Here is an 18,973-nt window from a genome sequence, read left to right on the forward strand (position 1 = left end):
GAATCCTAACCACTAGACCGTGTTGGAGACGCAACCAGAGTACTCAAAATCGCGCCATCACTCAAATATTTTCATGCATTGTGCAAAAAAATTGAATAATGCCACGAAAAGGTCGATTGCCATCAAAAAATATTCCCAAAAACGATTGCATTGGCCGGGAATCGAACCTGAGCCCCCCGCGTGGCAGGCGAGGATTCTACCACTGAACCACCAATGCCAATTTTCCTACACCGGGAATCGAACCCGGGCCGCCTGGGTGAAAGCCAGGAATCCTAACCACTAGACCGTGTTGGAGACGCAACCAGAGTACTCAAAATCGCGCCATCACTCAAATATTTTAATGCGTTGTGCAAAAAAATTGAATAATGCCACGAAAAGGTCGATTGCCATCAAAATATATTCCCCAAAACGATTGCATTGGCCGGGAATCGAAGCCGGGCCCCCCGCGTGGCAGGCGAGGATTCTACCACTGAACCACCAATGCCAATTTTCCTACACCGGGAATCGAACCCGGGCCGCCTGGGTGAAAGCCAGGAATCCTAACCACTAGACCGTGATGGAGACGCAACCACAGTACTCAATATCGCGCCATCACTCAAATATTTTAATGCGTTGTGCAAAAAAATTGAATAATGCCACGAAAAGGTCGATTGCCATCAAAAAATATTCCCAAAAACGATTGCATTGGCCGGGAATCGAACCCGAGCCCCCCGCGTGGCAGGCGAGGATTCTACCACTGAACCACCAATGCCAATTTTCCTACACCGGGAATCGAACCCGGGCCGCCTGGGTGAAAGCCAGGAATCCTAACCACTAGACCATGTAGGAGACGAAACCAGAGTACTCAAAATCGCGCCATCACTCAAATATTTTAATGCATTGTGCAAAAAATTAAATAATGCCACGAAAATGTCGATTGCTATCAAAAAATATTCCCAAAAACGATTGCATTGGCCGGGAATCGAACCCGGGCCCCCCGCGTGGCAGGCGAGGATTCTACCACTGAACCACCAATGCCAATTTTCCAACACCGGGAATCGAACCCGGGCCGCCTGGGTGAAAGCCAGGAATCCTAACCACTAGACCATGTAGGAGACGAAACCAAAGTACTCAAAATCGCGCCATCACTCAAATATTTTAATGCATTGTGCAAAAAAATTGAATAATGCCACGAAAATGTCGATTGCTATCAAAAAATATTCCCAAAAACGATTGCATTGGCCGGGAATCGAACCCGGGCCCCCCGCGTGGCAGGCGAGGATTCTACCACTGAACCACCAATGCCAATTTTCCTACACCGGGAATCGAACCCGGGCCGCCTGGGTGAAAGCCAGGAATCCTAACCACTAGACCGTGTTGGAGACGCAACCAGAGTACTCAAAATCGCGCCATCACTCAAATATTTTAATGCGTTGTGCAAAAAAATTGAATAATGCCACGAAAAGGTCGATTGCCATCAAAATATATTCCCCAAAACGATTGCATTGGCCGGGAATCGAACCCGGGCCCCCCGCGTGGCAGGCGAGAATTCAACCACTGAACCACCAATGCCAATTTTCCTACACCGGGAATCGAACCCGGGCCGCCTGGGTGAAAGCCAGGAATCCTAACCACTAGACCGTGATGGAGACGCAACCACAGTACTCAATATCGCGCTATCACTCAAATATTTTAATGCGTTGTGCAAAAAAATTGAATAATGCCACGAAAAGGTCGATTGCCATCAAAAAATATTCCCAAAAACGATTGCATTGGCCGGGAATCGAACCCGAGCCCCCCGCGTGGCAGGCGAGGATTCTACCACTGAACCACCAATGCCAATTTTCCTACACCGGGAATCGAACCCGGGCCGCCTGGGTGAAAGCCAGGAATCCTAACCACTAGACCATGTAGGAGACGAAACCAGAGTACTCAAAATCGCGCCATCACTCAAATATTTTAACGCGTTGGGCAAAAAATTAAATAATGCCACAGAAATGTCGATTGCTATGAAAAAATATTCCCAAAAATGATTGCATTGGCCGGGAGTAGAACCCGGGCCCCCCGCGTGGCAGGCGAGGATTCTACCACTGAACCACCAATGCCAATTTTCCTACACCGGGAATCGAACCCGGGCCGCCTGGGTGAAAGCCAGGAATCCTAACCACTAGACCGTGTTGGAGACGCAACCAGAGTACTCAAAATCGCGCCATCACTCAAATATTTTAATGCGTTGTGCAAAAAAATTGAATAATGCCACGAAAAGGTCGATTGCTATCAAAAAATATTCCCCAAAACGATTGCATTGGCCGGGAATCGAACCCGGGCCCCCCGCGTGGCAGGCGAGAATTCTACCACTGAACCACCAATGCCAATTTTCCTACACCGGGAATCGAACCCGGGCCGCCTGGGTGAAAGCCAGGAATCCTAACCACTAGACCGTGTTGGAGACGCAACCAGAGTACTCAAAATCGCGCCATCACTCAAATATTTTCATGCATTGTGCAAAAAAAAATTGAATAATGCCACGAAAAGGTCGATTGCCATCAAAAAATATTCCCAAAAACGATTGCATTGGCCGGGAATCGAACCCGAGCCCCCCGCGTGGCAGGCGAGGATTCTACCACTGAACCACCAATGCCAATTTTCCTACACCGGGAATCGAACCCGGGCCGCCTGGGTGAAAGCCAGGAATCCTAACCACTAGACCATGTAGGAGACGAAACCAGAGTACTCAAAATCGCGGCATCACTCAAATATTTTAACGCGTTGTGCAAAAAAATTGAATAATGCCACGAAAAGGTCGATTGCTATCGAAAAATATTCCCCAAAACGATTGCATTGGCCGGGAAACGAACCCGGGCTCCCCGCGTGGCAGGCGAGGATTCTACCACTGAACCACCAATGCCAATTTTCCAACACCGGGAATCGAACCCGGGCCGCCTGGGTGAAAGCCAGGAATCCTAACCACTAGACCATGTAGGAGACGAAACCAAAGTACTAAAAATCGCGCCATCACTCAAATATTTTAATGCATTGTGCAAAAAAATTAAATAATGCCACGAAAATGTCGATTGCTATCAAAAAATATTCCCAAAAACGATTGCATTGGCCGGGAATCGAACCCGGGCCCCCCGCGTGGCAGGCGAGGATTCTACCACTGAACCACCAATGCCAATTTTCCTACACCGGGAATCGAACCCGGGCCGCCTGGGTGAAAGCCAGGAATCCTAACCACTAGACCATGTAGGAAACGAAACCAGAGTACTCAAAATCGCGCCATCACTCAAATATTTTAATGCATTGTGCAAAAAATTGAATAATGCCACGAAAATGTCGATTGCTATCAAAAAATATTCCCAAAAACGATTGCATTGGCCGGGAATCGAACCCGGGCCCCCCGCGTGGCAGGCGAGGATTCTACCACTGAACCACCAATGCCAATTTTCCTACACCGGGAATCGAACCCGGGCCGCCTGGGTGAAAGCCAGGAATCCTAACCACTAGACCGTGTTGGAGACGCAACCAGAGTACTCAAAATCGCGCCATCACTCAAATATTTTAATGCGTTGTGCAAAAAAATTGAATAATGCCACGAAAAGGTCGATTGCCATCAAAATATATTCCCCAAAACGATTGCATTGGCCGGGAATCGAACCCGGGCCCCCCGCGTGGCAGGCGAGAATTCTACCACTGAACCACCAATGCCAATTTTCCTACACCGGGAATCGAACCCGGGCCGCCTGGGTGAAAGCCAGGAATCCTAACCACTAGACCGTGATGGAGACGCAACCACAGTACTCAATATCGCGCTATCACTCAAATATTTTAATGCGTTGTGCAAAAAAATTGAATAATGCCACGAAAAGGTCGATTGCCATCAAAAAATATTCCCAAAAACGATTGCATTGGCCGGGAATCGAACCCGAGCCCCCCGCGTGGCAGGCGAGGATTCTACCACTGAACCACCAATGCCAATTTTCCTACACCGGGAATCGAACCCGGGCCGCCTGGGTGAAAGCCAGGAATCCTAACCACTAGACCATGTAGGAGACGAAACCAGAGTACTCAAAATCGCGCCATCACTCAAATATTTTAACGCGTTGGGCAAAAAATTAAATAATGCCACAGAAATGTCGATTGCTATGAAAAAATATTCCCAAAAATGATTGCATTGGCCGGGAATAGAACCCGGGCCCCCCGCGTGGCAGGCGAGGATTCTACCACCAATGCCAATTTTCCTACACCGGGAATCGAACCCGGGCCGCCTGGGTGAAAGCCAGGAATCCTAACCACTAGACCGTGTTGGAGACGCAACCAGAGTACTCAAAATCGCGCCATCACTCAAATATTTTAATGCGTTGTGCAAAAAAATTGAATAATGCCACGAAAAGGTCGATTGCCATCAAAATATATTCCCCAAAACGATTGCATTGGCCGGGAATCGAACCGGGGCCCCCCGCGTGGCAGGCGAGAATTCTACCACTGAACCACCAATGCCAATTTTCCTACACCGGGAATCGAACCCGGGCCGCCTGGGTGAAAGCCAGGAATCCTAACCACTAGACCGTGTTGGAGACGCAACCAGAGTACTCAAAATCGCGCCATCACTCAAATATTTTCATGCATTGTGCAAAAAAAATTGAATAATGCCACGAAAAGGTCGATTGCCATCAAAAAATATTCCCAAAAACGATTGCATTGGCCGGGAATCGAACCCGAGCCCCCCGCGTGGCAGGCGAGGATTCTACCACTGAACCACCAATGCCAATTTTCCTACACCGGGAATCGAACCCGGGCCGCCTGGGTGAAAGCCAGGAATCCTAACCACTAGACCATGTAGGAGACGAAACCAGAGTACTCAAAATCGCGGCATCACTCAAATATTTTAACGCGTTGTGCAAAAAAATTGAATAATGCCACGAAAAGGTCGATTGCTATCGAAAAATATTCCCCAAAACGATTGCATTGGCCGGGAAACGAACCCGGGCTCCCCGCGTGGCAGGCGAGGATTCTACCACTGAACCACCAATGCCAATTTTCCAACACCGGGAATCGAACCCGGGCCGCCTGGGTGAAAGCCAGGAATCCTAACCACTAGACCATGTAGGAGACGAAACCAAAGTACTAAAAATCGCGCCATCACTCAAATATTTTAATGCATTGTGCAAAAAAATTAAATAATGCCACGAAAATGTCGATTGCTATCAAAAAATATTCCCAAAAACGATTGCATTGGCCGGGAATCGAACCCGGGCCCCCCGCGTGGCAGGCGAGGATTCTACCACTGAACCACCAATGCCAATTTTCCTACACCGGGAATCGAACCCGGGCCGCCTGGGTGAAAGCCAGGAATCCTAACCACTAGACCATGTAGGAAACGAAACCAGAGTACTCAAAATCGCGCCATCACTCAAATATTTTAATGCATTGTGCAAAAAAATTGAATAATGCCACGAAAATGTCGATTGCTATCAAAAAATATTCCCAAAAACGATTGCATTGGCCGGGAATCGAACCCGGGCCCCCCGCGTGGCAGGCGAGGATTCTACCACTGAACCACCAATGCCAATTTTCCTACACCGGGAATCGAACCCGGGCCGCCTGGGTGAAAGCCAGGAATCCTAACCACTAGACCGTGTTGGAGACGCAACCAGAGTACTCAAAATCGCGCCATCACTCAAATATTTTAATGCGTTGTGCAAAAAAATTGAATAATGCCACGAAAAGGTCGATTGCCATCAAAATATATTCCCCAAAACGATTGCATTGGCCGGGAATCGAACCCGGGCCCCCCGCGTGGCAGGCGAGAATTCTACCACTGAACCACCAATGCCAATTTTCCTACACCGGGTATCGAACCCGGGCCGCCTGGGTGAAAGCCAGGAATCCTAACCACTAGACCGTGATGGAGACGCAACCAGAGTACTCAATATCGCGCTATCACTCAAATATTTTAATGCGTTGTGCAAAAAAATTGAATAATGCCACGAAAAGGTCGATTGCCATCAAAAAATATTCCCAAAAACGATTGCATTGGCCGGGAATCGAACCCGAGCCCCCCGCGTGGCAGGCGAGGATTCTACCACTGAACCACCAATGCCAATTTTCCTACACCGGGAATCGAACCCGGGCCGCCTGGGTGAAAGCCAGGAATCCTAACCACTAGACCATGTAGGAGACGAAGCCAGAGTACTCAAAATCGCGCCATCACTCAAATATTTTAACGCGTTGGGCAAAAAATTAAATAATGCCACAGAAATGTCGATTGCTATGAAAAAATATTCCCAAAAATGATTGCATTGGCCGGGAATAGAACCCGGGCCCCCCGCGTGGCAGGCGAGGATTCTACCACTGAACCACCAATGCCAATTTTCCTACACCGGGAATCGAACCCGGGCCGCCTGGGTGAAAGCCAGGAATCCTAACCACTAGACCGTGTTGGAGACGCAACCAGAGTACTCAAAATCGCGCCATCACTCAAATATTTTAATGCGTTGTGCAAAAAAATTGAATAATGCCACGAAAAGGTCGATTGCCATCAAAATATATTCCCCAAAACGATTGCATTGGCCGGGAATCGAACCCGGGCCCCCCGCGTGGCAGGCGAGAATTCTACCACTGAACCACCAATGCCAATTTTCCTACACCGGGAATCGAACCCGGGCCGCCTGGGTGAAAGCCAGGAATCCTAACCACTAGACCGTGTTGGAGACGCAACCAGAGTACTCAAAATCGCGCCATCACTCAAATATTTTAATGCATTGTGCAAAAAAAATTGAATAATGCCACGAAAAGGTCGATTGCCATCAAAAAATATTCCCAAAAACGATTGCATTGGCCGGGAATCGAACCCGAGCCCCCCGCGTGGCAGGCGAGGATTCTACCACTGAACCACCAATGCCAATTTTCCTACACCGGGAATCGAACCCGGGCCGCCTGGGTGAAAGCCAGGAATCCTAACCACTAGACCATGTAGGAGACGAAACCAGAGTACTCAAAATCGCGGCATCACTCAAATATTTTAACGCGTTGTGCAAAAAAATTGAATAATGCCACGAAAAGGTCGATTGCTATCGAAAAATATTCCCCAAAACGATTGCATTGGCCGGGAAACGAACCCGGGCTCCCCGCGTGGCAGGCGAGGATTCTACCACTGAACCACCAATGCCAATTTTCCAACACCGGGAATCGAACCCGGGCCGCCTGGGTGAAAGCCAGGAATCCTAACCACTAGACCATGTAGGAGACGAAACCAAAGTACTAAAAATCGCGCCATCACTCAAATATTTTAATGCATTGTGCAAAAAAATTAAATAATGCCACGAAAATGTCGATTGCTATCAAAAAATATTCCCAAAAACGATTGCATTGGCCGGGAATCGAACCCGGGCCCCCCGCGTGGCAGGCGAGGATTCTACCACTGAACCACCAATGCCAATTTTCCTACACCGGGAATCGAACCCGGGCCGCCTGGGTGAAAGCCAGGAATCCTAACCACTAGACCATGTAGGAAACGAAACCAGAGTACTCAAAATCGCGCCATCACTCAAATATTTTAATGCATTGTGCAAAAAATTGAATAATGCCACGAAAATGTCGATTGCTATCAAAAAATATTCCCAAAAACGATTGCATTGGCCGGGAATCGAACCCGGGCCCCCCGCGTGGCAGGCGAGGATTCTACCACTGAACCACCAATGCCAATTTTCCTACACCGGGAATCGAACCCGGGCCGCCTGGGTGAAAGCCAGGAATCCTAACCACTAGACCGTGTTGGAGACGCAACCAGAGTACTCAAAATCGCGCCATCACTCAAATATTTTAATGCGTTGTGCAAAAAAATTGAATAATGCCACGAAAAGGTCGATTGCCATCAAAATATATTCCCCAAAACGATTGCATTGGCCGGGAATCGAACCCGGGCCCCCCGCGTGGCAGGCGAGAATTCTACCACTGAACCACCAATGCCAATTTTCCTACACCGGGAATCGAACCCGGGCCGCCTGGGTGAAAGCCAGGAATCCTAACCACTAGACCGTGATGGAGACGCAACCACAGTACTCAATATCGCGCTATCACTCAAATATTTTAATGCGTTGTGCAAAAAAATTGAATAATGCCACGAAAAGGTCGATTGCCATCAAAAAATATTCCCAAAAACGATTGCATTGGCCGGGAATCGAACCCGAGCCCCCCGCGTGGCAGGCGAGGATTCTACCACTGAACCACCAATGCCAATTTTCCTACACCGGGAATCGAACCCGGGCCGCCTGGGTGAAAGCCAGGAATCCTAACCACTAGACCATGTAGGAGACGAAACCAGAGTACTCAAAATCGCGCCATCACTCAAATATTTTAACGCGTTGGGCAAAAAATTAAATAATGCCACAGAAATGTCGATTGCTATGAAAAAATATTCCCAAAAATGATTGCATTGGCCGGGAATAGAACCCGGGCCCCCCGCGTGGCAGGCGAGGATTCTACCACCAATGCCAATTTTCCTACACCGGGAATCGAACCCGGGCCGCCTGGGTGAAAGCCAGGAATCCTAACCACTAGACCGTGTTGGAGACGCAACCAGAGTACTCAAAATCGCGCCATCACTCAAATATTTTAATGCGTTGTGCAAAAAAATTGAATAATGCCACGAAAAGGTCGATTGCCATCAAAATATATTCCCCAAAACGATTGCATTGGCCGGGAATCGAACCGGGGCCCCCCGCGTGGCAGGCGAGAATTCTACCACTGAACCACCAATGCCAATTTTCCTACACCGGGAATCGAACCCGGGCCGCCTGGGTGAAAGCCAGGAATCCTAACCACTAGACCGTGTTGGAGACGCAACCAGAGTACTCAAAATCGCGCCATCACTCAAATATTTTCATGCATTGTGCAAAAAAAATTGAATAATGCCACGAAAAGGTCGATTGCCATCAAAAAATATTCCCAAAAACGATTGCATTGGCCGGGAATCGAACCCGAGCCCCCCGCGTGGCAGGCGAGGATTCTACCACTGAACCACCAATGCCAATTTTCCTACACCGGGAATCGAACCCGGGCCGCCTGGGTGAAAGCCAGGAATCCTAACCACTAGACCATGTAGGAGACGAAACCAGAGTACTCAAAATCGCGGCATCACTCAAATATTTTAACGCGTTGTGCAAAAAAATTGAATAATGCCACGAAAAGGTCGATTGCTATCGAAAAATATTCCCCAAAACGATTGCATTGGCCGGGAAACGAACCCGGGCTCCCCGCGTGGCAGGCGAGGATTCTACCACTGAACCACCAATGCCAATTTTCCAACACCGGGAATCGAACCCGGGCCGCCTGGGTGAAAGCCAGGAATCCTAACCACTAGACCATGTAGGAGACGAAACCAAAGTACTAAAAATCGCGCCATCACTCAAATATTTTAATGCATTGTGCAAAAAAATTAAATAATGCCACGAAAATGTCGATTGCTATCAAAAAATATTCCCAAAAACGATTGCATTGGCCGGGAATCGAACCCGGGCCCCCCGCGTGGCAGGCGAGGATTCTACCACTGAACCACCAATGCCAATTTTCCTACACCGGGAATCGAACCCGGGCCGCCTGGGTGAAAGCCAGGAATCCTAACCACTAGACCATGTAGGAAACGAAACCAGAGTACTCAAAATCGCGCCATCACTCAAATATTTTAATGCATTGTGCAAAAAAATTGAATAATGCCACGAAAATGTCGATTGCTATCAAAAAATATTCCCAAAAACGATTGCATTGGCCGGGAATCGAACCCGGGCCCCCCGCGTGGCAGGCGAGGATTCTACCACTGAACCACCAATGCCAATTTTCCTACACCGGGAATCGAACCCGGGCCGCCTGGGTGAAAGCCAGGAATCCTAACCACTAGACCGTGTTGGAGACGCAACCAGAGTACTCAAAATCGCGCCATCACTCAAATATTTTAATGCGTTGTGCAAAAAAATTGAATAATGCCACGAAAAGGTCGATTGCCATCAAAATATATTCCCCAAAACGATTGCATTGGCCGGGAATCGAACCCGGGCCCCCCGCGTGGCAGGCGAGAATTCTACCACTGAACCACCAATGCCAATTTTCCTACACCGGGTATCGAACCCGGGCCGCCTGGGTGAAAGCCAGGAATCCTAACCACTAGACCGTGATGGAGACGCAACCAGAGTACTCAATATCGCGCTATCACTCAAATATTTTAATGCGTTGTGCAAAAAAATTGAATAATGCCACGAAAAGGTCGATTGCCATCAAAAAATATTCCCAAAAACGATTGCATTGGCCGGGAATCGAACCCGAGCCCCCCGCGTGGCAGGCGAGGATTCTACCACTGAACCACCAATGCCAATTTTCCTACACCGGGAATCGAACCCGGGCCGCCTGGGTGAAAGCCAGGAATCCTAACCACTAGACCATGTAGGAGACGAAGCCAGAGTACTCAAAATCGCGCCATCACTCAAATATTTTAACGCGTTGGGCAAAAAATTAAATAATGCCACAGAAATGTCGATTGCTATGAAAAAATATTCCCAAAAATGATTGCATTGGCCGGGAATAGAACCCGGGCCCCCCGCGTGGCAGGCGAGGATTCTACCACTGAACCACCAATGCCAATTTTCCTACACCGGGAATCGAACCCGGGCCGCCTGGGTGAAAGCCAGGAATCCTAACCACTAGACCGTGTTGGAGACGCAACCAGAGTACTCAAAATCGCGCCATCACTCAAATATTTTAATGCGTTGTGCAAAAAAATTGAATAATGCCACGAAAAGGTCGATTGCCATCAAAATATATTCCCCAAAACGATTGCATTGGCCGGGAATCGAACCCGGGCCCCCCGCGTGGCAGGCGAGAATTCTACCACTGAACCACCAATGCCAATTTTCCTACACCGGGAATCGAACCCGGGCCGCCTGGGTGAAAGCCAGGAATCCTAACCACTAGACCGTGTTGGAGACGCAACCAGAGTACTCAAAATCGCGCCATCACTCAAATATTTTAATGCATTGTGCAAAAAAAATTGAATAATGCCACGAAAAGGTCGATTGCCATCAAAAAATATTCCCAAAAACGATTGCATTGGCCGGGAATCGAACCCGAGCCCCCCGCGTGGCAGGCGAGGATTCTACCACTGAACCACCAATGCCAATTTTCCTACACCGGGAATCGAACCCGGGCCGCCTGGGTGAAAGCCAGGAATCCTAACCACTAGACCATGTAGGAGACGAAACCAGAGTACTCAAAATCGCGGCATCACTCAAATATTTTAACGCGTTGTGCAAAAAAATTGAATAATGCCACGAAAAGGTCGATTGCTATCGAAAAATATTCCCCAAAACGATTGCATTGGCCGGGAAACGAACCCGGGCTCCCCGCGTGGCAGGCGAGGATTCTACCACTGAACCACCAATGCCAATTTTCCAACACCGGGAATCGAACCCGGGCCGCCTGGGTGAAAGCCAGGAATCCTAACCACTAGACCATGTAGGAGACGAAACCAAAGTACTAAAAATCGCGCCATCACTCAAATATTTTAATGCATTGTGCAAAAAAATTAAATAATGCCACGAAAATGTCGATTGCTATCAAAAAATATTCCCAAAAACGATTGCATTGGCCGGGAATCGAGCCCGGGCCCCCCGCGTGGCAGGCGAGGATTCTACCACTGAACCACCAATGCCAATTTTCCTACACCGGGAATCGAACCCGGGCCGCCTGGGTGAAAGCCAGGAATCCTAACCACTAGACCATGTAGGAAACGAAACCAGAGTACTCAAAATCGCGCCATCACTCAAATATTTTAATGCGTTGGGCAAAAAATTAAATAATGCCACAGAAATGTCGATTGCTATCAAAAAATATTCCTAAAAACGATTGCATTGGCCGGGAATCGAACCCGAGCCCCCCGCGTGGCAGCCGAGGATTCTACCACTGAACCACCAATGCCAATTTTCCTACACCGGGAATCGAACCCGGGCCGCCTGGGTGAAAGCCAGGAATCCTAACCACTAGACCATGTAGGAGACGAAACCAGAGTACTCAAAATCGCGCCTTCACTCTAATATTTTAATGCATTGTGCAAAAAATTAAATAATGCCACGAAAATGTCGATTGCTATCAAAAAATATTCCCAAAAACGATTGCATTGGCCGGGAATCGAACCCGGGCCCCCCGCGTGGCAGGCGAGGATTCTACCACTGAACCACCAATGCCAATTTTCCTACACCGGGAATCGAACCCGGGCCGCCTGGGTGAAAGCCAGGAATCCTAACCACTAGACCGTGTTGGAGACGCAACCAGAGTACTCAAAATCGCGCCATCACTCAAATATTTTGATGCGTTGTGCAAAAAAATTGAATAATGCCACGAAAAGGTCGATTGCTATCAAAAAATATTCCCCAAAACAATTGCATTGACCGGGAATCGAACCCGAGCCCCCCGCGTGGCAGGCGAGGATTCTACCACTGAACCACCAATGCCAATTTTCCTACACCGGGAATCGAACCCGGGCCGCCAGGGGGAAAGCCAGGAATCCTAACCACTAGACCATGTAGGAGACCAAACCAGAGTACTCAAAATCGCGCCATCACTCAAATATTTTAATGCATTGTGCAAAAAATTGAATAATGCCACGAAAATGTCGATTGCTATCAAAAAATATTCCCAAAAACGATTGCATTGGCCGGGAATCGAACCGGGGCCCCCCGCGTGGCAGGCGAGGATTCTACCACTGAACCACCAATGCCAATTTTCCTACACCGGGAATCGAACCCGGGCCGCCTGGGTGAAAGCCAGGAATCCTAACCACTAGACCATGTAGGAGACGAAACAAGAGTACTCAAAATCGCGCCATCACTCAAATATTTTAATGCGTTGTGCAAAAAATTAAATAATGCCACGGAAAGGTCGATTGCCATCAAAAAATATTCCCCAACGATTGCATTGGCCGGGAATCGAACCCGGGCCCCCCGCGTGGCAGGCGAGGATTCTACCACTGAACCACCAATGCCAATTTTCCTACACCGGGAATCGAACCCCGGCCGCCTGGGTGAAAGCCAGGAATCCTAACCACTAGACCGTGTTGGAGACGCAACCAGAGTACTCAAACTCGCGCCATCACTCAAATATTTTGATGCGTTGTGCAAAAAAATTTAATAATGCCACGAAAAGGTCGATTGCTATCAAAAAATATTCCCCAAAACAATTGCATTGACCGGGAATCGAACCCGAGCCCCCCGCGTGGCAGGCGAGGATTCTACCACTGAACCACCAATGCCAATTTTCCTACACCGGGAATCGAACCCGGGCCGCCAGGGGGAAAGCCAGGAATCCTAACCACTAGACCATGTAGGAGACCAAACCAGAGTACTCAAAATCGCGCCATCACTCAAATATTTTAATGCATTGTGCAAAAAATTGAATAATGCCACGAAAATGTCGATTGCTATCAAAAAATATTCCCAAAAACGATTGCATTGGCCGGGAATCGAACCCGGGCCCCCCGCGTGGCAGGCGAGGATTCTACCACTGAACCACCAATGCCAATTTTCCTACACCGGGAATCGAACCCGGGCCGCCTGGGTGAAAGCCAGGAATCCTAACCACTAGACCATGTAGGAGACGAAACAAGAGTACTCAAAATCGCGCCATCACTCAAATATTTTAATGCGTTGTGCAAAAAATTAAATAATGCCACGGAAAGGTCGATTGCCATCAAAAAATATTCCCCAACGATTGCATTGGCCGGGAATCGAACCCGGGCCCCCCGCGTGGCAGGCGAGGATTCTACCACTGAACCACCAATGCCAATTTTCCTACACCGGGAATCGAACCCCGGCCGCCTGGGTGAAAGCCAGGAATCCTAACCACTAGACCGTGTTGGAGACGCAACCAGAGTACTCAAACTCTCGCCATCACTCAAATATTTTAATGCGTTGTGCAAAAAAATTGAATAATGCCACGAAAATGTCGATTGCTATCAAAAAATATTCCCAAAAACGATTGCATTGGCCGGGAATCGAACCCGGGCCCCCCGCGTGGCAGGCGAGGATTCTACCACTGAACCACCAATGCCAATTTTCCTACACCGGGAATCGAACCCGGGCCGCCTGGGTGAAAGCCAGGAATCCTAACCACTAGACCGTGTTGGAGACGCAACCAGAGTACTCAAAATCGCGCCATCACTCAAATATTTTAATGCGTTGTGCAAAAAAATTGAATAATGCCACGAAAAGGTCGATTGCCATCAAAATATATTCCCCAAAACGATTGCATTGGCCGGGAATCGAACCCGGGCCCCCCGCGTGGCAGGCGAGAATTCTACCACTGAACCACCAATGCCAATTTTCCTACACCGGGAATCGAACCCGGGCCGCCTGGGTGAAAGCCAGGAATCCTAACCACTAGACCGTGATGGAGACGCAACCACAGTACTCAATATCGCGCTATCACTCAAATATTTTAATGCGTTGTGCAAAAAAATTGAATAATGCCACGAAAAGGTCGATTGCCATCAAAAAATATTCCCAAAAACGATTGCATTGGCCGGGAATCGAACCCGAGCCCCCCGCGTGGCAGGCGAGGATTCTACCACTGAACCACCAATGCCAATTTTCCTACACCGGGAATCGAACCCGGGCCGCCTGGGTGAAAGCCAGGAATCCTAACCACTAGACCATGTAGGAGACGAAACCAGAGTACTCAAAATCGCGCCATCACTCAAATATTTTAACGCGTTGGGCAAAAAATTAAATAATGCCACAGAAATGTCGATTGCTATGAAAAAATATTCCCAAAAATGATTGCATTGGCCGGGAATAGAACCCGGGCCCCCCGCGTGGCAGGCGAGGATTCTACCACCAATGCCAATTTTCCTACACCGGGAATCGAACCCGGGCCGCCTGGGTGAAAGCCAGGAATCCTAACCACTAGACCGTGTTGGAGACGCAACCAGAGTACTCAAAATCGCGCCATCACTCAAATATTTTAATGCGTTGTGCAAAAAAATTGAATAATGCCACGAAAAGGTCGATTGCCATCAAAATATATTCCCCAAAACGATTGCATTGGCCGGGAATCGAACCGGGGCCCCCCGCGTGGCAGGCGAGAATTCTACCACTGAACCACCAATGCCAATTTTCCTACACCGGGAATCGAACCCGGGCCGCCTGGGTGAAAGCCAGGAATCCTAACCACTAGACCGTGTTGGAGACGCAACCAGAGTACTCAAAATCGCGCCATCACTCAAATATTTTCATGCATTGTGCAAAAAAAATTGAATAATGCCACGAAAAGGTCGATTGCCATCAAAAAATATTCCCAAAAACGATTGCATTGGCCGGGAATCGAACCCGAGCCCCCCGCGTGGCAGGCGAGGATTCTACCACTGAACCACCAATGCCAATTTTCCTACACCGGGAATCGAACCCGGGCCGCCTGGGTGAAAGCCAGGAATCCTAACCACTAGACCATGTAGGAGACGAAACCAGAGTACTCAAAATCGCGGCATCACTCAAATATTTTAACGCGTTGTGCAAAAAAATTGAATAATGCCACGAAAAGGTCGATTGCTATCGAAAAATATTCCCCAAAACGATTGCATTGGCCGGGAAACGAACCCGGGCTCCCCGCGTGGCAGGCGAGGATTCTACCACTGAACCACCAATGCCAATTTTCCAACACCGGGAATCGAACCCGGGCCGCCTGGGTGAAAGCCAGGAATCCTAACCACTAGACCATGTAGGAGACGAAACCAAAGTACTAAAAATCGCGCCATCACTCAAATATTTTAATGCATTGTGCAAAAAAATTAAATAATGCCACGAAAATGTCGATTGCTATCAAAAAATATTCCCAAAAACGATTGCATTGGCCGGGAATCGAACCCGGGCCCCCCGCGTGGCAGGCGAGGATTCTACCACTGAACCACCAATGCCAATTTTCCTACACCGGGAATCGAACCCGGGCCGCCTGGGTGAAAGCCAGGAATCCTAACCACTAGACCATGTAGGAAACGAAACCAGAGTACTCAAAATCGCGCCATCACTCAAATATTTTAATGCATTGTGCAAAAAAATTGAATAATGCCACGAAAATGTCGATTGCTATCAAAAAATATTCCCAAAAACGATTGCATTGGCCGGGAATCGAACCCGGGCCCCCCGCGTGGCAGGCGAGGATTCTACCACTGAACCACCAATGCCAATTTTCCTACACCGGGAATCGAACCCGGGCCGCCTGGGTGAAAGCCAGGAATCCTAACCACTAGACCGTGTTGGAGACGCAACCAGAGTACTCAAAATCGCGCCATCACTCAAATATTTTAATGCGTTGTGCAAAAAAATTGAATAATGCCACGAAAAGGTCGATTGCCATCAAAATATATTCCCCAAAACGATTGCATTGGCCGGGAATCGAACCCGGGCCCCCCGCGTGGCAGGCGAGAATTCTACCACTGAACCACCAATGCCAATTTTCCTACACCGGGTATCGAACCCGGGCCGCCTGGGTGAAAGCCAGGAATCCTAACCACTAGACCGTGATGGAGACGCAACCAGAGTACTCAATATCGCGCTATCACTCAAATATTTTAATGCGTTGTGCAAAAAAATTGAATAATGCCACGAAAAGGTCGATTGCCATCAAAAAATATTCCCAAAAACGATTGCATTGGCCGGGAATCGAACCCGAGCCCCCCGCGTGGCAGGCGAGGATTCTACCACTGAACCACCAATGCCAATTTTCCTACACCGGGAATCGAACCCGGGCCGCCTGGGTGAAAGCCAGGAATCCTAACCACTAGACCATGTAGGAGACGAAGCCAGAGTACTCAAAATCGCGCCATCACTCAAATATTTTAACGCGTTGGGCAAAAAATTAAATAATGCCACAGAAATGTCGATTGCTATGAAAAAATATTCCCAAAAATGATTGCATTGGCCGGGAATAGAACCCGGGCCCCCCGCGTGGCAGGCGAGGATTCTACCACTGAACCACCAATGCCAATTTTCCTACACCGGGAATCGAACCCGGGCCGCCTGGGTGAAAGCCAGGAATCCTAACCACTAGACCGTGTTGGAGACGCAACCAGAGTACTCAAAATCGCGCCATCACTCAAATATTTTAATGCGTTGTGCAAAAAAATTGAATAATGCCACGAAAAGGTCGATTGCCATCAAAATATATTCCCCAAAACGATTGCATTGGCCGGGAATCGAACCCGGGCCCCCCGCGTGGCAGGCGAGAATTCTACCACTGAACCACCAATGCCAATTTTCCTACACCGGGAATCGAACCCGGGCCGCCTGGGTGAAAGCCAGGAATCCTAACCACTAGACCGTGTTGGAGACGCAACCAGAGTACTCAAAATCGCGCCATCACTCAAATATTTTAATGCATTGTGCAAAAAAAATTGAATAATGCCACGAAAAGGTCGATTGCCATCAAAAAATATTCCCAAAAACGATTGCATTGGCCGGGAATCGAACCCGAGCCCCCCGCGTGGCAGGCGAGGATTCTACCACTGAACCACCAATGCCAATTTTCCTACACCGGGAATCGAACCCGGGCCGCCTGGGTGAAAGCCAGGAATCCTAACCACTAGACCATGTAGGAGACGAAACCAGAGTACTCAAAATCGCGGCATCACTCAAATATTTTAACGCGTTGTGCAAAAAAATTGAATAATGCCACGAAAAGGTCGATTGCTATCGAAAAATATTCCCCAAAACGATTGCATTGGCCGGGAAACGAACCCGGGCTCCCCGCGTGGCAGGCGAGGATTCTACCACTGAACCACCAATGCCAATTTTCCAACACCGGGAATCGAACCCGGGCCGCCTGGGTGAAAGCCAGGAATCCTAACCACTAGACCATGTAGGAGACGAAACCAAAGTACTAAAAATCGCGCCATCACTCAAATATTTTAATGCATTGTGCAAAAAAATTAAATAATGCCACGAAAATGTCGATTGCTATCAAAAAATATTCCCAAAAACGATTGCATTGGCCGGGAATCGAGCCCGGGCCCCCCGCGTGGCAGGCGAGGATTCTACCACTGAACCACCAATGCCAATTTTCCTACACCGGGAATCGAACCCGGGCCGCCTGGGTGAAAGCCAGGAATCCTAACCACTAGACCATGTAGGAAACGAAACCAGAGTACTCAAAATCGCGCCATCACTCAAATATTTTAATGCGTTGGGCAAAAAATTAAATAATGCCACAGAAATGTCGATTGCTATCAAAAAATATTCCTAAAAACGATTGCATTGGCCGGGAATCGAACCCGAGCCCCCCGCGTGGCAGCCGAGGATTCTACCACTGAACCACCAATGCCAATTTTCCTACACCGGGAATCGAACCCGGGCCGCCTGGGTGAAAGCCAGGAATCCTAACCACTAGACCATGTAGGAGACGAAACCAGAGTACTCAAAATCGCGCCTTCACTCTAATATTTTAATGCATTGTGCAAAAAATTAAATAATGCCACGAAAATGTCGATTGCTATCAAAAAATATTCCCAAAAACGATTGCATTGGCCGGGAATCGAACCCGGGCCCCCCGCGTGGCAGGCGAGGATTCTACCACTGAACCACCAATGCCAATTTTCCTACACCGGGAATCGAACCCGGGCCGCCTGGGTGAAAGCCAGGAATCCTAACCACTAGACCGTGTTGGAGACGCAACCAGAGTACTCAAAATCGCGCCATCACTCAAATATTTTGATGCGTTGTGCAAAAAAATTGAATAATGCCACGAAAAGGTCGATTGCTATCAAAAAATATTCCCCAAAACAATTGCATTGACCGGGAATCGAACCCGAGCCCCCCGCGTGGCAGGCGAGGATTCTACCACTGAACCACCAATGCCAATTTTCCTACACCGGGAATCGAACCCGGGCCGCCAGGGGGAAAGCCAGGAATCCTAACCACTAGACCATGTAGGAGACCAAACCAGAGTACTCAAAATCGCG

At 48.8% G+C, this 18,973-nt stretch overlaps 1 protein-coding gene and 93 non-coding genes across 94 annotated transcripts in view; 1 reads left to right on the forward strand and 93 right to left on the reverse strand.

The window, feature by feature from the left end:
* LOC145237697 (dynein axonemal heavy chain 6-like) overlaps window positions 1-18,973 on the forward strand; it is a 160,618-nt gene that overhangs the window by 92,235 nt on the left and 49,410 nt on the right. The window lies entirely within an intron of this gene.
* Trnag-gcc (transfer RNA glycine (anticodon GCC)) lies at window positions 414-484 on the reverse strand. Its single transcript has one exon. It is a non-coding gene; the product is annotated as a tRNA-Gly (tRNA).
* Window positions 681-751, reverse strand: Trnag-gcc (transfer RNA glycine (anticodon GCC)). Its single transcript has one exon. It is a non-coding gene; the product is annotated as a tRNA-Gly (tRNA).
* Window positions 757-828, reverse strand: Trnae-uuc (transfer RNA glutamic acid (anticodon UUC)). The gene has a single exon. It is a non-coding gene; the product is annotated as a tRNA-Glu (tRNA).
* Window positions 947-1,017, reverse strand: Trnag-gcc (transfer RNA glycine (anticodon GCC)). Its single transcript has one exon. It is a non-coding gene; the product is annotated as a tRNA-Gly (tRNA).
* On the reverse strand, window positions 1,023-1,094 carry Trnae-uuc (transfer RNA glutamic acid (anticodon UUC)). The gene has a single exon. It is a non-coding gene; the product is annotated as a tRNA-Glu (tRNA).
* On the reverse strand, window positions 1,214-1,284 carry Trnag-gcc (transfer RNA glycine (anticodon GCC)). Its single transcript has one exon. It is a non-coding gene; the product is annotated as a tRNA-Gly (tRNA).
* Window positions 1,481-1,551, reverse strand: Trnag-gcc (transfer RNA glycine (anticodon GCC)). The gene has a single exon. It is a non-coding gene; the product is annotated as a tRNA-Gly (tRNA).
* Window positions 1,748-1,818, reverse strand: Trnag-gcc (transfer RNA glycine (anticodon GCC)). Its single transcript has one exon. It is a non-coding gene; the product is annotated as a tRNA-Gly (tRNA).
* On the reverse strand, window positions 1,824-1,895 carry Trnae-uuc (transfer RNA glutamic acid (anticodon UUC)). The gene has a single exon. It is a non-coding gene; the product is annotated as a tRNA-Glu (tRNA).
* On the reverse strand, window positions 2,281-2,351 carry Trnag-gcc (transfer RNA glycine (anticodon GCC)). Its single transcript has one exon. It is a non-coding gene; the product is annotated as a tRNA-Gly (tRNA).
* On the reverse strand, window positions 2,550-2,620 carry Trnag-gcc (transfer RNA glycine (anticodon GCC)). Its single transcript has one exon. It is a non-coding gene; the product is annotated as a tRNA-Gly (tRNA).
* Trnae-uuc (transfer RNA glutamic acid (anticodon UUC)) lies at window positions 2,626-2,697 on the reverse strand. The gene has a single exon. It is a non-coding gene; the product is annotated as a tRNA-Glu (tRNA).
* Window positions 2,893-2,964, reverse strand: Trnae-uuc (transfer RNA glutamic acid (anticodon UUC)). Its single transcript has one exon. It is a non-coding gene; the product is annotated as a tRNA-Glu (tRNA).
* Trnag-gcc (transfer RNA glycine (anticodon GCC)) lies at window positions 3,084-3,154 on the reverse strand. The gene has a single exon. It is a non-coding gene; the product is annotated as a tRNA-Gly (tRNA).
* Trnae-uuc (transfer RNA glutamic acid (anticodon UUC)) lies at window positions 3,160-3,231 on the reverse strand. The gene has a single exon. It is a non-coding gene; the product is annotated as a tRNA-Glu (tRNA).
* On the reverse strand, window positions 3,350-3,420 carry Trnag-gcc (transfer RNA glycine (anticodon GCC)). The gene has a single exon. It is a non-coding gene; the product is annotated as a tRNA-Gly (tRNA).
* On the reverse strand, window positions 3,617-3,687 carry Trnag-gcc (transfer RNA glycine (anticodon GCC)). Its single transcript has one exon. It is a non-coding gene; the product is annotated as a tRNA-Gly (tRNA).
* On the reverse strand, window positions 3,884-3,954 carry Trnag-gcc (transfer RNA glycine (anticodon GCC)). The gene has a single exon. It is a non-coding gene; the product is annotated as a tRNA-Gly (tRNA).
* On the reverse strand, window positions 3,960-4,031 carry Trnae-uuc (transfer RNA glutamic acid (anticodon UUC)). The gene has a single exon. It is a non-coding gene; the product is annotated as a tRNA-Glu (tRNA).
* On the reverse strand, window positions 4,409-4,479 carry Trnag-gcc (transfer RNA glycine (anticodon GCC)). The gene has a single exon. It is a non-coding gene; the product is annotated as a tRNA-Gly (tRNA).
* On the reverse strand, window positions 4,677-4,747 carry Trnag-gcc (transfer RNA glycine (anticodon GCC)). The gene has a single exon. It is a non-coding gene; the product is annotated as a tRNA-Gly (tRNA).
* Trnae-uuc (transfer RNA glutamic acid (anticodon UUC)) lies at window positions 4,753-4,824 on the reverse strand. The gene has a single exon. It is a non-coding gene; the product is annotated as a tRNA-Glu (tRNA).
* Window positions 5,020-5,091, reverse strand: Trnae-uuc (transfer RNA glutamic acid (anticodon UUC)). The gene has a single exon. It is a non-coding gene; the product is annotated as a tRNA-Glu (tRNA).
* Trnag-gcc (transfer RNA glycine (anticodon GCC)) lies at window positions 5,211-5,281 on the reverse strand. The gene has a single exon. It is a non-coding gene; the product is annotated as a tRNA-Gly (tRNA).
* Trnae-uuc (transfer RNA glutamic acid (anticodon UUC)) lies at window positions 5,287-5,358 on the reverse strand. The gene has a single exon. It is a non-coding gene; the product is annotated as a tRNA-Glu (tRNA).
* Window positions 5,478-5,548, reverse strand: Trnag-gcc (transfer RNA glycine (anticodon GCC)). Its single transcript has one exon. It is a non-coding gene; the product is annotated as a tRNA-Gly (tRNA).
* Window positions 5,745-5,815, reverse strand: Trnag-gcc (transfer RNA glycine (anticodon GCC)). The gene has a single exon. It is a non-coding gene; the product is annotated as a tRNA-Gly (tRNA).
* On the reverse strand, window positions 6,012-6,082 carry Trnag-gcc (transfer RNA glycine (anticodon GCC)). Its single transcript has one exon. It is a non-coding gene; the product is annotated as a tRNA-Gly (tRNA).
* On the reverse strand, window positions 6,088-6,159 carry Trnae-uuc (transfer RNA glutamic acid (anticodon UUC)). The gene has a single exon. It is a non-coding gene; the product is annotated as a tRNA-Glu (tRNA).
* On the reverse strand, window positions 6,278-6,348 carry Trnag-gcc (transfer RNA glycine (anticodon GCC)). Its single transcript has one exon. It is a non-coding gene; the product is annotated as a tRNA-Gly (tRNA).
* On the reverse strand, window positions 6,545-6,615 carry Trnag-gcc (transfer RNA glycine (anticodon GCC)). Its single transcript has one exon. It is a non-coding gene; the product is annotated as a tRNA-Gly (tRNA).
* Trnag-gcc (transfer RNA glycine (anticodon GCC)) lies at window positions 6,813-6,883 on the reverse strand. The gene has a single exon. It is a non-coding gene; the product is annotated as a tRNA-Gly (tRNA).
* Window positions 6,889-6,960, reverse strand: Trnae-uuc (transfer RNA glutamic acid (anticodon UUC)). Its single transcript has one exon. It is a non-coding gene; the product is annotated as a tRNA-Glu (tRNA).
* Trnae-uuc (transfer RNA glutamic acid (anticodon UUC)) lies at window positions 7,156-7,227 on the reverse strand. The gene has a single exon. It is a non-coding gene; the product is annotated as a tRNA-Glu (tRNA).
* On the reverse strand, window positions 7,347-7,417 carry Trnag-gcc (transfer RNA glycine (anticodon GCC)). The gene has a single exon. It is a non-coding gene; the product is annotated as a tRNA-Gly (tRNA).
* Trnae-uuc (transfer RNA glutamic acid (anticodon UUC)) lies at window positions 7,423-7,494 on the reverse strand. Its single transcript has one exon. It is a non-coding gene; the product is annotated as a tRNA-Glu (tRNA).
* On the reverse strand, window positions 7,613-7,683 carry Trnag-gcc (transfer RNA glycine (anticodon GCC)). The gene has a single exon. It is a non-coding gene; the product is annotated as a tRNA-Gly (tRNA).
* Window positions 7,880-7,950, reverse strand: Trnag-gcc (transfer RNA glycine (anticodon GCC)). Its single transcript has one exon. It is a non-coding gene; the product is annotated as a tRNA-Gly (tRNA).
* Window positions 8,147-8,217, reverse strand: Trnag-gcc (transfer RNA glycine (anticodon GCC)). The gene has a single exon. It is a non-coding gene; the product is annotated as a tRNA-Gly (tRNA).
* Window positions 8,223-8,294, reverse strand: Trnae-uuc (transfer RNA glutamic acid (anticodon UUC)). Its single transcript has one exon. It is a non-coding gene; the product is annotated as a tRNA-Glu (tRNA).
* Window positions 8,672-8,742, reverse strand: Trnag-gcc (transfer RNA glycine (anticodon GCC)). Its single transcript has one exon. It is a non-coding gene; the product is annotated as a tRNA-Gly (tRNA).
* Window positions 8,940-9,010, reverse strand: Trnag-gcc (transfer RNA glycine (anticodon GCC)). The gene has a single exon. It is a non-coding gene; the product is annotated as a tRNA-Gly (tRNA).
* On the reverse strand, window positions 9,016-9,087 carry Trnae-uuc (transfer RNA glutamic acid (anticodon UUC)). The gene has a single exon. It is a non-coding gene; the product is annotated as a tRNA-Glu (tRNA).
* On the reverse strand, window positions 9,283-9,354 carry Trnae-uuc (transfer RNA glutamic acid (anticodon UUC)). Its single transcript has one exon. It is a non-coding gene; the product is annotated as a tRNA-Glu (tRNA).
* Trnag-gcc (transfer RNA glycine (anticodon GCC)) lies at window positions 9,474-9,544 on the reverse strand. The gene has a single exon. It is a non-coding gene; the product is annotated as a tRNA-Gly (tRNA).
* Trnae-uuc (transfer RNA glutamic acid (anticodon UUC)) lies at window positions 9,550-9,621 on the reverse strand. The gene has a single exon. It is a non-coding gene; the product is annotated as a tRNA-Glu (tRNA).
* On the reverse strand, window positions 9,741-9,811 carry Trnag-gcc (transfer RNA glycine (anticodon GCC)). The gene has a single exon. It is a non-coding gene; the product is annotated as a tRNA-Gly (tRNA).
* Trnag-gcc (transfer RNA glycine (anticodon GCC)) lies at window positions 10,008-10,078 on the reverse strand. Its single transcript has one exon. It is a non-coding gene; the product is annotated as a tRNA-Gly (tRNA).
* Window positions 10,275-10,345, reverse strand: Trnag-gcc (transfer RNA glycine (anticodon GCC)). Its single transcript has one exon. It is a non-coding gene; the product is annotated as a tRNA-Gly (tRNA).
* On the reverse strand, window positions 10,351-10,422 carry Trnae-uuc (transfer RNA glutamic acid (anticodon UUC)). Its single transcript has one exon. It is a non-coding gene; the product is annotated as a tRNA-Glu (tRNA).
* Window positions 10,541-10,611, reverse strand: Trnag-gcc (transfer RNA glycine (anticodon GCC)). The gene has a single exon. It is a non-coding gene; the product is annotated as a tRNA-Gly (tRNA).
* Trnag-gcc (transfer RNA glycine (anticodon GCC)) lies at window positions 10,808-10,878 on the reverse strand. The gene has a single exon. It is a non-coding gene; the product is annotated as a tRNA-Gly (tRNA).
* Window positions 11,076-11,146, reverse strand: Trnag-gcc (transfer RNA glycine (anticodon GCC)). The gene has a single exon. It is a non-coding gene; the product is annotated as a tRNA-Gly (tRNA).
* Trnae-uuc (transfer RNA glutamic acid (anticodon UUC)) lies at window positions 11,152-11,223 on the reverse strand. The gene has a single exon. It is a non-coding gene; the product is annotated as a tRNA-Glu (tRNA).
* On the reverse strand, window positions 11,419-11,490 carry Trnae-uuc (transfer RNA glutamic acid (anticodon UUC)). The gene has a single exon. It is a non-coding gene; the product is annotated as a tRNA-Glu (tRNA).
* Trnag-gcc (transfer RNA glycine (anticodon GCC)) lies at window positions 11,610-11,680 on the reverse strand. Its single transcript has one exon. It is a non-coding gene; the product is annotated as a tRNA-Gly (tRNA).
* On the reverse strand, window positions 11,686-11,757 carry Trnae-uuc (transfer RNA glutamic acid (anticodon UUC)). The gene has a single exon. It is a non-coding gene; the product is annotated as a tRNA-Glu (tRNA).
* On the reverse strand, window positions 11,952-12,023 carry Trnae-uuc (transfer RNA glutamic acid (anticodon UUC)). Its single transcript has one exon. It is a non-coding gene; the product is annotated as a tRNA-Glu (tRNA).
* On the reverse strand, window positions 12,142-12,212 carry Trnag-gcc (transfer RNA glycine (anticodon GCC)). Its single transcript has one exon. It is a non-coding gene; the product is annotated as a tRNA-Gly (tRNA).
* Trnag-gcc (transfer RNA glycine (anticodon GCC)) lies at window positions 12,409-12,479 on the reverse strand. The gene has a single exon. It is a non-coding gene; the product is annotated as a tRNA-Gly (tRNA).
* Window positions 12,485-12,556, reverse strand: Trnae-uuc (transfer RNA glutamic acid (anticodon UUC)). Its single transcript has one exon. It is a non-coding gene; the product is annotated as a tRNA-Glu (tRNA).
* Trnae-uuc (transfer RNA glutamic acid (anticodon UUC)) lies at window positions 12,751-12,822 on the reverse strand. The gene has a single exon. It is a non-coding gene; the product is annotated as a tRNA-Glu (tRNA).
* On the reverse strand, window positions 12,939-13,009 carry Trnag-gcc (transfer RNA glycine (anticodon GCC)). The gene has a single exon. It is a non-coding gene; the product is annotated as a tRNA-Gly (tRNA).
* On the reverse strand, window positions 13,206-13,276 carry Trnag-gcc (transfer RNA glycine (anticodon GCC)). Its single transcript has one exon. It is a non-coding gene; the product is annotated as a tRNA-Gly (tRNA).
* On the reverse strand, window positions 13,282-13,353 carry Trnae-uuc (transfer RNA glutamic acid (anticodon UUC)). The gene has a single exon. It is a non-coding gene; the product is annotated as a tRNA-Glu (tRNA).
* Window positions 13,472-13,542, reverse strand: Trnag-gcc (transfer RNA glycine (anticodon GCC)). Its single transcript has one exon. It is a non-coding gene; the product is annotated as a tRNA-Gly (tRNA).
* Window positions 13,548-13,619, reverse strand: Trnae-uuc (transfer RNA glutamic acid (anticodon UUC)). Its single transcript has one exon. It is a non-coding gene; the product is annotated as a tRNA-Glu (tRNA).
* Trnag-gcc (transfer RNA glycine (anticodon GCC)) lies at window positions 13,736-13,806 on the reverse strand. Its single transcript has one exon. It is a non-coding gene; the product is annotated as a tRNA-Gly (tRNA).
* Window positions 14,003-14,073, reverse strand: Trnag-gcc (transfer RNA glycine (anticodon GCC)). Its single transcript has one exon. It is a non-coding gene; the product is annotated as a tRNA-Gly (tRNA).
* On the reverse strand, window positions 14,270-14,340 carry Trnag-gcc (transfer RNA glycine (anticodon GCC)). Its single transcript has one exon. It is a non-coding gene; the product is annotated as a tRNA-Gly (tRNA).
* On the reverse strand, window positions 14,537-14,607 carry Trnag-gcc (transfer RNA glycine (anticodon GCC)). Its single transcript has one exon. It is a non-coding gene; the product is annotated as a tRNA-Gly (tRNA).
* On the reverse strand, window positions 14,613-14,684 carry Trnae-uuc (transfer RNA glutamic acid (anticodon UUC)). Its single transcript has one exon. It is a non-coding gene; the product is annotated as a tRNA-Glu (tRNA).
* On the reverse strand, window positions 15,062-15,132 carry Trnag-gcc (transfer RNA glycine (anticodon GCC)). The gene has a single exon. It is a non-coding gene; the product is annotated as a tRNA-Gly (tRNA).
* Window positions 15,330-15,400, reverse strand: Trnag-gcc (transfer RNA glycine (anticodon GCC)). Its single transcript has one exon. It is a non-coding gene; the product is annotated as a tRNA-Gly (tRNA).
* On the reverse strand, window positions 15,406-15,477 carry Trnae-uuc (transfer RNA glutamic acid (anticodon UUC)). Its single transcript has one exon. It is a non-coding gene; the product is annotated as a tRNA-Glu (tRNA).
* On the reverse strand, window positions 15,673-15,744 carry Trnae-uuc (transfer RNA glutamic acid (anticodon UUC)). The gene has a single exon. It is a non-coding gene; the product is annotated as a tRNA-Glu (tRNA).
* Trnag-gcc (transfer RNA glycine (anticodon GCC)) lies at window positions 15,864-15,934 on the reverse strand. Its single transcript has one exon. It is a non-coding gene; the product is annotated as a tRNA-Gly (tRNA).
* On the reverse strand, window positions 15,940-16,011 carry Trnae-uuc (transfer RNA glutamic acid (anticodon UUC)). The gene has a single exon. It is a non-coding gene; the product is annotated as a tRNA-Glu (tRNA).
* Trnag-gcc (transfer RNA glycine (anticodon GCC)) lies at window positions 16,131-16,201 on the reverse strand. The gene has a single exon. It is a non-coding gene; the product is annotated as a tRNA-Gly (tRNA).
* Window positions 16,398-16,468, reverse strand: Trnag-gcc (transfer RNA glycine (anticodon GCC)). The gene has a single exon. It is a non-coding gene; the product is annotated as a tRNA-Gly (tRNA).
* On the reverse strand, window positions 16,665-16,735 carry Trnag-gcc (transfer RNA glycine (anticodon GCC)). The gene has a single exon. It is a non-coding gene; the product is annotated as a tRNA-Gly (tRNA).
* On the reverse strand, window positions 16,741-16,812 carry Trnae-uuc (transfer RNA glutamic acid (anticodon UUC)). Its single transcript has one exon. It is a non-coding gene; the product is annotated as a tRNA-Glu (tRNA).
* Trnag-gcc (transfer RNA glycine (anticodon GCC)) lies at window positions 16,931-17,001 on the reverse strand. The gene has a single exon. It is a non-coding gene; the product is annotated as a tRNA-Gly (tRNA).
* On the reverse strand, window positions 17,198-17,268 carry Trnag-gcc (transfer RNA glycine (anticodon GCC)). Its single transcript has one exon. It is a non-coding gene; the product is annotated as a tRNA-Gly (tRNA).
* On the reverse strand, window positions 17,466-17,536 carry Trnag-gcc (transfer RNA glycine (anticodon GCC)). Its single transcript has one exon. It is a non-coding gene; the product is annotated as a tRNA-Gly (tRNA).
* On the reverse strand, window positions 17,542-17,613 carry Trnae-uuc (transfer RNA glutamic acid (anticodon UUC)). Its single transcript has one exon. It is a non-coding gene; the product is annotated as a tRNA-Glu (tRNA).
* Window positions 17,809-17,880, reverse strand: Trnae-uuc (transfer RNA glutamic acid (anticodon UUC)). Its single transcript has one exon. It is a non-coding gene; the product is annotated as a tRNA-Glu (tRNA).
* Window positions 18,000-18,070, reverse strand: Trnag-gcc (transfer RNA glycine (anticodon GCC)). The gene has a single exon. It is a non-coding gene; the product is annotated as a tRNA-Gly (tRNA).
* Trnae-uuc (transfer RNA glutamic acid (anticodon UUC)) lies at window positions 18,076-18,147 on the reverse strand. Its single transcript has one exon. It is a non-coding gene; the product is annotated as a tRNA-Glu (tRNA).
* On the reverse strand, window positions 18,342-18,413 carry Trnae-uuc (transfer RNA glutamic acid (anticodon UUC)). The gene has a single exon. It is a non-coding gene; the product is annotated as a tRNA-Glu (tRNA).
* On the reverse strand, window positions 18,532-18,602 carry Trnag-gcc (transfer RNA glycine (anticodon GCC)). The gene has a single exon. It is a non-coding gene; the product is annotated as a tRNA-Gly (tRNA).
* Trnag-gcc (transfer RNA glycine (anticodon GCC)) lies at window positions 18,799-18,869 on the reverse strand. The gene has a single exon. It is a non-coding gene; the product is annotated as a tRNA-Gly (tRNA).
* Window positions 18,875-18,946, reverse strand: Trnae-uuc (transfer RNA glutamic acid (anticodon UUC)). Its single transcript has one exon. It is a non-coding gene; the product is annotated as a tRNA-Glu (tRNA).

The sequence above is a fragment of the Phallusia mammillata genome, chromosome 7, assembly GCF_965637545.1.
Source record: "Phallusia mammillata chromosome 7, kaPhaMamm4.hap1.1, whole genome shotgun sequence".
Classification (NCBI taxonomy): domain Eukaryota; kingdom Metazoa; phylum Chordata; class Ascidiacea; order Phlebobranchia; family Ascidiidae; genus Phallusia; species Phallusia mammillata.